At 38.9% G+C, this 12731-nt stretch overlaps 1 long non-coding RNA gene across 1 annotated transcript in view; it reads right to left on the minus strand.

Annotated features, from left to right (window-relative positions):
- Positions 1–84: 84 nt before the first annotated feature.
- LOC103668535 overlaps positions 85–12731 on the minus strand; it is a 19651-nt gene continuing 7004 nt past the window's right edge. Inside the window, exons 3-5 of the long non-coding RNA XR_570067.2 lie at positions 11278–11395; positions 2936–3017; positions 85–147 (exon numbers count right to left, since the gene is read on the minus strand). This is a non-coding gene — a long non-coding RNA (uncharacterized LOC103668535). The remainder of the gene's footprint in view (positions 148–2935; positions 3018–11277; positions 11396–12731) is intronic.

Below are 12731 nucleotides of genomic sequence, written 5' to 3' on the forward strand. Positions count from 1 at the left end.
TCATTTCTCTCTTTCGTTCTCCTTACCCCAACTTTGTTCCCTTTTTGCCTCTCACATACCCTGAAGTCTCTGTTAATAAAAGTTCGCGGATTGTTCAAGGAAACATACCTTTGGCTTCAGGACTCTCCCAAATCCATCACGCCGTCCCTGGTGGACCAAATAGGAGAGGGAGAAATTAGGAAGGAGGCTGAGCTGTGCGGCTGCTCTCCTGCCCACTAGTCGCAAGCACAGGTTTTTAACCCTGGGGCTGGCCCTGGCTATCTGAGAAGCCCTGGCTCTGCCACCTGGAAGCCCCGCTGGCTCTGGCTCGTTCTGCAGAGCCCAAGGGGGCACATGCATCCCCCACAGGTAATTGGCACAAAGCATTTGCGTGGCCAGCACACGGGGAAAAGGCTGTCCCTGAAGAACCCACTCCATCTTTCACCTCAGGCCCACCCCAAAGGTACATTAATAATTGAAAAGTAATAAGAATAACCACATTCCTTAACTAATTACCAGTGATATTATTTTATCCTTTTCAAGGTACTTTCATATGATCTAACTCAGTTTTTTAAATGCTTTCTGGGGCCCCCAGCTGGCTCATTTGGTAGACCATGGGACTCTTGATCTCGGGGTTGTGAGTTCGAGTCCCACTTTGGGTGTAGAGATTGCTTAAAAATAAAATCTTTAGGGGCGCCTGGGTGGCTCAGTCGTTAAGTGTCTGCCTTCGGCTCAGGGCGTGATCCCGGCGTTCTGGGATCGAGCCCCACGTCAGGCTCCTCCGCTGGGAGCCTGCTTCTTCCTCTCCCACTCCCACTGCTTGTGTTTGCTCTCTCGCTGGCTGTCTCCCTCTCTGTCAAATAAATAAATAAAATCTTAAAAAAATAAATAAAATAAAATCTTTAAAATGCTTTCTATGGCATTTGGAGAAGGTGGTCTTATCGCCACTCAGTAGATGAGTAAACTGAGCAGGAAGTGATTATATGACATGCTTAGTGTTAAGCAGTGGTGACTTCAGTGTTTGTTTCCTCACTGGGCATAAACCAGCCATCCTGCAGAAGAAGTAAGTATTTTTGGCTCATCTTCTGGGAGATGCCATCCTTGAGTGTTTTTTGGGAGGGAAGGGGGAGAAGGGATTCCCACTATCTCCGGCCCTAACATAAACCATGAGTCAGGGGTAAGAACCTTAGACACTGACACCATGCTGTGTGAAGAGCAATTACTTACAAATGATACTAAATAAATACATAAATGGTGACTGGCAACCTAATCAGGTCATGAGATGTCATGGAAGATAAATTACCCCAGAAACTGACTTAGAAACCATGTCATTCAAAGGACTGGACACTGAGGGTACACGTGTGCCACGTGCTGGTGGGGTCTAGGGGTGAGCAGGATGGGCACGGCCCCTGCTGACCAGGGCTCCCTACCACATAGGTCTGGTTCTGGAAAGGGTCTCACAATCATTAGCACTGCTTGCTGGCATGTGCTGGACACCATGCTCAAGTTTACAAACATTATCACGACGACCACATCAGGCAGGTATTAATCCCACTTTACAAGAAACTAAGGCTCAGAGGTATTACATAACTCACCCAAGGCAAAGAGCTAGTATATGGCAGAGTAACGTAAACAAAGTCTGATTTACTACAAAGTCCACACTCGTGAAATATTGAAGAATCTCAATGAACAAAAATGGGGAATTCAGTAAATGATGGCACCTCTATGGAATACTACACAAACCGTTATCATTGGACTCCATAAGACTTCTCTTGTTTTGATTTAATTTAATCTTATTTTATTTACTTTTATACTTTATTCCCAATCCCCACTCTCATTCCACTCCACACTCATAGGCTGTGTCTCATGTGTTTAAGTGCCTGGGTCTAACTGTACCCTTGTAAAACATGTGTCTTACATATGTGAGTGTTTTACATTGACATCCACGGCATTTGCCATAGACTTCATTCTGTTTCTTTTAACTTCTTTTTTCTACAAAGTTCTCACTTATGTTTTAAAAGGCACAACCATGTTGCTATGTGCCCATTTGCTTCAGTATTTCTCAAACTGAATACACATCTATCATATTTTATTTTTCATTCATAGGGATGAACATACAGCCTGTCTTAATTTCCCACTACCACAAACAATGCTGCAACGAACATTCATGTACATATCCCTTTACAGACCTGGATAAGAGTCTATCACAGGTCTGTCTCTCTGTCTGTATGTATGTACGTATGTATGTATATTCTAGAGGGAAATTGCTGGGCAACAGGGATATACATATGAGCATTCTCTGATTCTGCCAATGTGTTGATGCAGTCTACAACTCCCAATAGCTAGAAATGAAGATTTCTGATTTCCCCTCATCCTAGACAACACCTAGTATAATCACATTTTCTAAAGTATGCCAGTCTGATGGCTATAAAACGGTACCTCAGTTTAATCTGCATTTCTCTGATTACTAGTGAGGTTGAATAGTTTTTATAGATGTGTTGGCTTTTGAAATTTCTTATTCTATAAGTTGTATTTTCAAATCCTCTGCCTGCTTTTAGTTTTTCTGTGTGTTGGTTATAGACATTATAAATATTTCCCCCTAACCTATGCTGAACTTCTTTGAACAAAAATCCTTAATTTTGATATATTCCAATTAATAATTTTCTGCCTCTAAGTTGATTTGTGCATTTAAAAATTCTTCCCAATCTCTAATATACAAATAAATCCCATTTTATTTTCTTCAGATAGTTTTATGTTTCACATTTAAATTTTTAATTCTTTCAGAGTTCATCACTGTATGTGATATGAGGTAGTGATCCAAATTAATTGTTTTATTAAAAACCCAGGGGGTGTATTTTTCCTTCACACAAAGCAAATTCAGAGATAGACAATCAGGATCTAGTGTGGTAGCAGGTCAACAATCATCAACCCAGGTTCCTTCTACCTTCCCGCTTACCATCCTCATCAGTGGCTTCTGTCCTCCAGGCTGCCTGTGGTCTAAGATGGTGGCAGGTGCTCTGGTCATCATGTCCCCACTGCTGCAAGGAAGGTGGAAGATGTTTTTGCCTCTTTTGGAAAGCTATCCTAGAAGTTCCATCAAATAGCTTCCTTTACATCTCATTGATTAGGATTTAGATATAACAACATCTAATTGCAGAGGATGGGAAATGTAGTTTTTACCTGATCACAAATATCACATCATATATCATATCATATCATATCATATCATATCATATCATATCATATCATACATATCATATCATATCTTGCAGCCCCAACAATGTAAGGGTTGTATTACTAAGAAATGGAGAGTAGATGTTGAGTAGTCAAGCAGCAGTCCCTGCCACGAAATAATTAAACTTGCTTTGAAATGGCCTTCTGTGTTGCTCGGATAAGCACAGTAAGAATGAATTCCTTTACAATTACAAATATACAAATAAAAAAGATTTTTAGTGTCTTTCAAGTTTTTACTGAGATAAAATTCACAAAATTCATAAGTTTAATCATCTTAAAGGATTAAATCCACTGACTTTTATTATATTCACAAGGTTGTACAATCATTGGCACTGTCTAGTTCCAGAATATTTTCATCATCCCACAAGAGAATCCCTGTACCATTAAGTAGATACTCCCCATTCTACCTTCGCTCCCATCCTCTTCCAACCACTAATCTCATTTCTGTCTATAGGGAATTACCTGTTCCAGATGTTTCATACATAAGGGATCATATAATATATGGCCTTTTGGGTCTGACTTCTTTCATTCAGCATAATGTTCATCCATGTTGTAGTATGTATTAATACTAAATTCCTTTTTATGGATCAATAATATTGCAATGTATAAATATACTACATTTTGGTTATCCGTTCATCAGTCGATGAACACTTGGGTGGGTTATACCTTTCAGCTATTACGAATAGTGCTGCTATGAACGTTCATGTATGAGTTTTTGTTTAGAAACATGTTTCTAATTCCTTCAGGTATATACCAAAGAGTAGAATTATTGGCTTATATGGTAATTTTATGTTTAACTTCTTGAGAAACTGCAAACCATTTTCCACAGAGGGTGTACCATGTTACAGTCCTACCAGTTTCTCTGTATTTCACCAATACCTATTATATTCCTTTTAAAAAATATAGCAATCCTAGTGGGTGAGGTGTGGTACTTCACTGTGGTTTCGATTTTCATTTCGTCCATGTCTAATAATGTTGAGGCATCATTTCATGTCCTTTTACACGTCCATAGACATACATGTATCTTCTTTGCAGAACTGTCTATTCAAGTCCTTTGCCTATTTTTTCATTGGGTTCTTTGTCTTTTTGTTGTTGAGTTGTAAGTGTTCTTTATATGTTTTGGACACTGGACCCTTATCAGACATATGATTCACAAAAATTTTCTCTATGTGGACTGTCATTTCACTTTTTAAATAGTGTCCTTTGAAGCACAAAAGTTTTTTATTTTGATAAGGTCGATTTATCTAATTTTTCTTTTGTTGCTTTTGGTTTTGGTGTCATACCTAAGAATCCATTGCCAAATCCAAGGTCATGAAGATTTACCCATATATTTTCTTCAAAGAGTTGGGCTGCTATGTTTTATTGCTCCAGGATAAATGCCCAAGATTACAATTCCTATGGTAATTGCATGTTTAGTTTTATAAGAAACTACCAAACTGTTTTCCAGAGTGTCTGTATCATTTTATATTACCTTCATCAAGGTATGTGATCCAGTTGCTCCACATTCTTGCCAGCACTTGGTGTCATTACTACTTCTCATTTTGGCCATTCTTTGGCCCATTTTGGCCATGTATGTAGTGATATCTCATTGTGGTTTTTTTTTTTTTTAAAGATTTTATTTATTTATTCGACAGAGATAGAGACAGCCAGCGAGAGAGGGAACACAAGCAGGGGGAGTGGGAGAGGAAGAAGCAGGCTCATAGCGGAAGAGCCTGATGTGGGGCTCGATCCCAGAACGCCGGGATCACGCCCTGAGCGGAAGGCAGACGCTTAACCGCTGTGCCACCCAGGCGCCCCCTCATTGTGGTTTTAATTTCATTTCCCTGATGGCTAATAATGTTGAACATCTTTCATTTGCTAATTTTTCATCAGTATATCCCTTTGTTGAAATTATTGTTTATGTCTTTGGCCCACTTTAAAATTGAATTCTTGGGGTGCCTGGGTGGCACAGTCGTTAAGCGTCTGCCTTCGGCTCAGGGTGTGATCCCAGCGTTCTGGAATCGAGCCCCACATCAGGCTCCTCTGCTAGGAGCCTGCTTCTTCCTCTCCCACTCCCCCTGCTTGTGTTCCCTCTCTCGCTGGCTGTCTCTCTTCTCTCTGTGTCAAATAAATAAATAAAATATTTTTTAAAAAATTTTTAAAAAATAAAATAAAATTGAATTCTTTACTTATGGTTCAGTTTTGAGATTTATTCATATATTCTAGATACAAGTCCTTTGTCAGTTAGGTGATTTGCAAATATTTTCTCCAGTCAATAGCTTGCCCTTTTATCCTTATTTTTAATAACAGCTTTATTGAAAAATTCAGACACAATATTATTTACCTAAAGTGTGCCATTGATAGACTTTGGTATATTCATAGAGTTGTACAATCCATCTTCATAATCAATTTTAGAACATTCTCATAATTACTAAAAGAAACTTCATAGCTATTGCCATTTTGGCCGAACCTTCCCACCTGTACCCAAGACAACAACCAGTCTACTTTCTGTCTGTATAGATTTACTTATTCTGAACATTCCATGTAAAGGACTCATATAGTATGTGGCCCTTTGTAGCTGGTTTCTTTCAATTGGCATCATGTTTTTCAAGGTTTACCCATGTTATGGCATAAATCAGTACTCCATTCCTTTCATTTCTGATGGACACTCAGCTTGTTTCCACTTCCGGCTACTGTGAATAATGCTGCTATGAACATTTGTGAACAGGTTCTCATGTGGCTGTGTTTTCATTTCTTTTGGATACATACCTAGTTTGGGAGCTGTTGGCTCATATGGATGTTTAACCTTCTGTGGAACTACAAGACTCTTTCCCAAAGCAGTCTTCTCAGTATTTTAATGGTACCTTTCATGGGAAATGTAAAAAATTTTAACAGGGTCCAGTGTATTTGTGTTTTTCTTTTATGGATGATGCTCCAATGCCATGTATAAGAACACTTGGCTTAACTCCCAGGTCACATGTTCCTATGTTCTTCTAGAACTTGTAGAGTTTTAGATTTTACATTTAGGACTGTAACCAATTTAGGGTTAATTTTTATATAAAGTGTGAAGTTTACATGGAGGTCTATTTTTTTTTTTACATATGGATGTCCAAGTCTTCCAGCATCATTCATTGAAAAGACTGTCCTTTATCTACTAAATTGTTTTTGCACCTGTGTCAAAAATAAATTGGCCATAGACAAAATACCCCAGGAAAAGAAAACTACATACCAATAGCCCTTATGAGTATAGATGTAAAAATCCTCAACAAAATAGTAGCAAATTGAATCCAACAGCATATTAAGAAGATTATATGGCATGACTAAGTGGAACATATCCCACAAATGCAGGGGTGATTCAACATAAGACAACTAATATAATACACCACATTATAAAGTGAAGGGGGGGAAATGAATAATGCAATAAAACCACGTGACAAAATCCAACACCTTTTCATGATAAAAACACTCGACAAACTAGAGAAAGAAGGGAACTTTCTCAAAATGGTAAAGAGCATTTATAAATAATAATGATAATGATAATAATAATACCCACAGCCAACATTATACTCAATGGTGAAAGATTAAAAGCTTTCTGCCTAAAATCAGAAATAACGATGTCTAATTTCACTACTAATATTTAGCATTTTACAGAAAGTTCTATGGTGAGTGAATGGGCAAGAAAAAGAAATAAAAGGCATTCAAATTGGAAAGGAAGAAAAAATCTTTCTCTATTCGTAGATGATATGATCTTATATATAGAAAAGCCCAAAGAATCTACATAGAAACTGTTATACGTAATAAATGAATTCAGCAGAGTTGCAGGTACAAGATCAACGTAGAAAAATGAGTTGTTGTTTATATACACCAGCAATGAACAATACAAAAAGGAAATTAAGAAAACAATTCCATTTAGATAGCATCCAAAAGAGTAAAATACCCAAGTACAAATTTAACCAAAGAGATGAAAGCCTTCTATGCTGAAAACTACAAATCATTTATAAAATAAAGAAAACATAAATAAAACAAAAGTCACCCCGTGTTCATGGATTGGAAGACTTAACATTGTTAATATGGCAATATGCCCCCAAAGCTGTCTATAGATTCGATGCAATCCCTATCAAAATTCTAATGGTCTTTTTGCAGAAATGGAGAAGCCAATCCTCAAATCTGTATGAGATTGCAAGAGACCCTGATTAGCCAAAACAGTCTATAAAAAGAACAAAGTTGGAGGATTCAACTTCTCAATTTCAAAACATACTATATAAATCTACAGTAATCTGAATGATGTGGTACTGACATAAGCACAGACATGTAGACCACTAGAATAGAACTGAGACTCCAGAAATAAACCTATATATCTATGGTCAACTGATTTTTTTTTTAGTAGGCTCCATACCCAGGGTGGAGCCCAAAGCAGGGCTTCAACTCACAACCCTGAGATCAAGACCTGAGCTGAGATCAAGAGCTGGATGCTTAACCAACTGAACCACCAGGTGCCCCTGGTCAACTGATTTTCAATAAGGATTACAAGACCATTTAGTGGGGGAAAAGAATGAGTTCTTCAACAAATGGTGCTGGGACAACTGGATAGCTACATGCCCCCCCCCCAAAATCAAGTTGGACCCCTACTTCACATCCTACAAAAAAATTAATGAAAATGTATCCATGACCTAAATATAAGAGCCAACATAATAAAACTTATAGAAGAAAATATACAGGTAAATCTTTGTGACCTTGGATTTGGGGGTTTTATTTTTATTTATTCATTTTAAAAAGATTTTATTTATTTATTTGTCAGAGAGAGAGGGAGGGAGAGAGCACAAGCAGGGGGAGTGTCAGGCAGAGGGAGAAGCAGGCTCCCTGATGAGCAAGGAGCCCAATGAGGGACTCGATCCCAGGCATCCCTGGCAATGGGTTTTTAGATATGACACCAAAAGCAAAAACCAACAAAAGAAAATATAGACAAACTGGACCTCATCAAAATTTTTAAAAATTTGTGTATGAAAGGACTTTTATCAAGAAAGATCAAGAAAGTAAGAAAAGGGGTGCCTGGGTGGCTCAGTCGGTTAAGTGTCTGCCTTCAGCTCAGGTCATGATTCCAGGGTCCTGGGATCGGCCCTACATTGGGTTCCCTGCTCAGTGGGAGCCTGATTCTGCCTTTCCCTCTGTCTCTCCCTCTGCCTCTCCCTCAGCAGCTCTCCCTGCTTGTGCTCTCTCTGTTAAATAAATAAAATCTGGAAGGAGGGAAGGAAGGAAGGAAGGAAGGAAGGAAGGAAGGAAGGAAGGAAGGAAGGAAGGAAGGAAGGAAGGAAGGAAGGGAGGGAGGAATGGAGGAAGGAGGGAGGAAGGGAGAGAAGAGGGGTGCCTGGGTAGCTCAGTCGGTTGAGTATCTGCCTTAGGCTCAGGTCACGAACCCAGAGTCCGAGGATTGAGCCTCATGTGGGGTTCCCTGCTCAGCTGGGACTGTGTTTCTCCCTCTCCCTCTGCTCCCCCCTGCTCATGCTCTCACTCTCTCAAATAAATTTAAAAATTAAAAAAAAAAAAAGAAAGTGAGAAGAAAACCTACAGAAGGGGAGAAAATACTTGTAAACCATATACAGGGTAACGGCTCAATACCCAGAATATATAAGGAACTTCTACAACTCAAAAACAAAAAGACAAAAAATCCAAGTTTTAAATGGCCAAAGGATTTGAATAGACATTTCTCCAAAGAAGAGAAAAGGCCAACAAGCTCATTACAAGATGCTCAACGTCATTAGTCACTGGGAAAATGCAAATCAAAACCACAATGAAATATCACTTCACACTCATTTAGATGACTTTAATAATAATAGTATAAAACAGACAGATAGCAAATATTGGCAAGGATGTAGAGAAATTAGAGCCCCTGTACATGGCTGGTGAGAATGTAGAATAGTTCGGCCACTATAGAAAAGTTTGTTCCTCGGGGCGCCTGGGTAGCGCAGTCGTTAAAGCATCTGCCTTCGGCTCAGGGCGTGATCCCGGGGTTCCGGGATCGAGTCCCACATCGGGCTCCTCCGCTGGGAGCCTGCTTCTTCCTCTCCCACTCCCCCTGCTGTGTTCCCTCTCTCGCTGGCTGTCTCTCTGTCACATAAATAAATAAAATCTTTAAAAAAAAAAAAAAAAGTTTGTTCCTCAATAATTCAATAGAATTAACATATAACCTCACAGGTCCACTCCTAGATATATACCCAAAAGAAATCAAAACAGGCACTCAAATGCTCGTATATGCATGTTTATAGCAGCACTATTCACATGAACCAAAAAGTAGAAAAGCTCAAATGTCCATCAGCAGATGAGTAAACAAACAAATTGTGGTGTATCAATACTGTGGAATATTATTCAGTCAAAAAAGGAATAAAGTGCTGTTATGTGCTACAATGGGATGAACTTCAGAGACATTATGCTGAATGAAAAAAACCCAGGCCCGAAAGATCACATACTGTACAACTCCATTTATTTTTAAAAGATTTTTATTTATTTGAGAAAGAGAGAGAGAGTGAGAAAGAGCTCAAGTGGGAGAGAGGGAGAAGCAGGCTCCTTGCCGAGCAGGGAGCTTGACGTGGGGCTCAGTCCCAGCACCCTCAGATCATGACCTGAGCCAAAAGCAGACGCCCAACTGACTGAGCCCCCCAGGAGCCCAGTATGACTCCATTTATATTAAGTAGTCAGAATAGATAAATCCTTGAGGCAAAAAGTAGATTTCTGTTTGCCAGGGACTGTGGGAAGGGGGCAATGGGGAATAACTACCTAATGGATACAGGGTTTTCTTTGGGGGCGATTAAGATGTTTTGGAACTAGACTGGGGTGGTGGTTGCTCAACATTGTGAATGTTTTAAATGCCACCAAATTGTTCACTTTAAAATAGCTAATTTTGTTTACTGTGAATATCATCTATTAAACAGTTACCTATAAAAACAAATTTGCCACATTATGTGGGTCTATTTCTGGACTCTATTCTATTTCATTGATCTATGTGTCTATCCCTTACCAATACCACACTGTTTTGATTAGTGTAGCTGTAGAGAAAGTCTTATAATTGAGTGATGTGAATCCTTCAAATCTTTTTTATTATATTTCAGAACTGTTTAGGCTACTCTAGTTCCTTTATCTTTCCACTTTACATTAAATCTATTGATCAATCTGGGGGGAACCAACATCTTTGCTATGTTGAGTTTTTCCAAGTTATGAGTATGGTGTGTCTTTCTATTAATTTAAGACTTCTTTGACTTACTTCACCACTGGTTTGAAGTTCTCAACATACATATCCTGTGTTTTTTTGTCCTGTGTTTTGTAAGAGTTATACCTAAATATTTTTAAAATATTTAATTAATTAATTAATTAATTAATTTGTCAGAGACAGAGAGGGCGAGAGTGCACAAACAGGGGGAGCAGCAGGCAGAGGGAGAAGCAGACGCCCCTGCTGAGCAGGGAGTCTGATGCAGGGGCTCCATCCCAGGACCCTGGGATCATGACCTGAGCCGAAGGCGGATCCTTAACCAACTGAGCTACCCAGGCGCCCCTAAATATTCTGTTTTTGAAGCTGTTGTAAATGATATTGTCTCTAGTGTATAGAAATAGGATGTATTTTGTTTGTTGACTTTGCATCCTATTATCTCACTAAATTTAGTTATTCTAGAAATTTTTGTAAGGTTTTAGGATTTTCTACATTGACAATCTATGACACCTGTGAATAGAGAGTGTTTTGATTTTTCCTTTCCAATCTGGATCTTTTATATTTTCTTTTCTTGGATTATTGCACTGGCTAAGACTTCTAGTATAATTGCTGAACAGGAATAGTAGGAGTGGGGATTCTCATCTTGTTCCTGATCTCAGAGGGAAACAATTTAATTTTTGACAATTAAGTATGATACTAGGTATAGTTTTTTAAAGTAGATGCTCTTTTACAGGTTGAACAAGTTCCATTCCATTTCCAACTTGTTGAAGATTTTTATCAGAAATAAATGTTTTATGTTTGTCTCCACTTTTACAAAAGTGTTCACTTTCAGGTTTCTAGTTGTGTTGAGATCAAGGGATATCAGAGAAAATAAACTGTAAACTCACAATCAATTCAGTGGTACTTTGAATTCTGGTGCTCTTCTCCATATCACCTCCTGTTATTGGCTCTTTGAAGTTCTAAAATAGCTGCTCCATTTGTTTTATCCAGGTTTTATAGTTGTTTCTATGTGAGAGAAAAGATGAGGCATGTTCACTCCACCTTATCCAGAACTGGAACCCCAATACCAATAGTTTTGCTTCTGTCTTTCCAATCTTTATTCATTTTACTTCTTCTCTGTATTATTGGTTCTCCCTTCTGATACTCAGTCTCTGCATCCAAAGGAGACTTCCTAAATTAGTTTCTTTTTAAAGTCTTTATTCAATCTTTCTTTCTTTTTGTCCAAACTCTTCTCCCCTGTTGCATCTATTAGTTACCTGGAAGCCTACTTGTCACTCTCCACTTTACGCCCATTCTTAGTCAATTTTAATATTGAGCTGTAAGTCACTTACCATAAAATTCACCATTTTAAAGGGTGTAACTAAGTGGTTTTATTAGCATAATCCCAATTCATCATGACTATTTAATTCCAGAACATACGCATCATCTCAAAAAGAAACCCCTTAACCTTTACCATCACCTTCCATTCCCTTGTGAATGTAAAATCCCAGAACATAAAATAATGCCTGGAACATAGAAAGTGCTCAATAAATATTTGCCCAATGTCAAATGAATGAATGAACACTCACAGTGGATATCTTTCTAAAAGTTTTAAGGAGTAGGGGCACTCGGGTGGCTCAGTTGTTAAGCAACTGCCTTCGGCTCAGGGCGTGATCCCGGCGTTCTGGGATCGAGCCCCACATCAGGCTCCTCTGCTGGGAGCCTGCTTCTTCCTCTCCCACTCCCCCTGCTTGTGTTCCCTCTCTCGCTGGCTGTCTCTCTCTGTGTCAAATAAATAAATAAAATCTTTAAAAAAATAAAAGTTTTATGGAGCAAACATTACCACATAGAAATAAGGACAGAACCAGTTTTGGAAGCAGGTTAATTTAAGTGTCAATTTGGGAGTGCAGGTGATAAACAGTAGCTTATTGTATCAGCAATTCTGGTTACAATAACACTTGGTTATATATAAAAGAAGGCTTTTATAAAGGATAAACTACAGAAAGTATTAACTGGTCATAAAAGAATCTTTCACAGAAGTGTACAGTACAGGGCCCTGGGCGTTGGAATACACAGTAGCTATTTTAGATTAACTCCAGAAAGACGATCAAGGGATGGAATGGACACCACCAAAAGAAAAGGAGAGAAAATTCCTCATTAAGAGTAAGTAAGATACCAAATGGAGATGAAAACTGAATAAGAATATTAAATTTCCATGGGCGTCTGGGTGGCACGGCGGTTAAGCGTCTGCCTTTGGCTCAGGGCGTGATCCCGGCGATCTGGGATCGAGCCCCACATCAGGCTCTTCTGCTATGAGCCTGCTTCTTCCTCTCCCACTCCCCCTGCTTGTGTTCCCTCTCTC

The sequence above is a fragment of the Ursus maritimus genome, unplaced genomic scaffold, assembly GCF_017311325.1.
Source record: "Ursus maritimus isolate PB19 unplaced genomic scaffold, ASM1731132v1 scaffold_2, whole genome shotgun sequence".
Taxonomy (NCBI): Eukaryota; Metazoa; Chordata; class Mammalia; order Carnivora; family Ursidae; genus Ursus; species Ursus maritimus.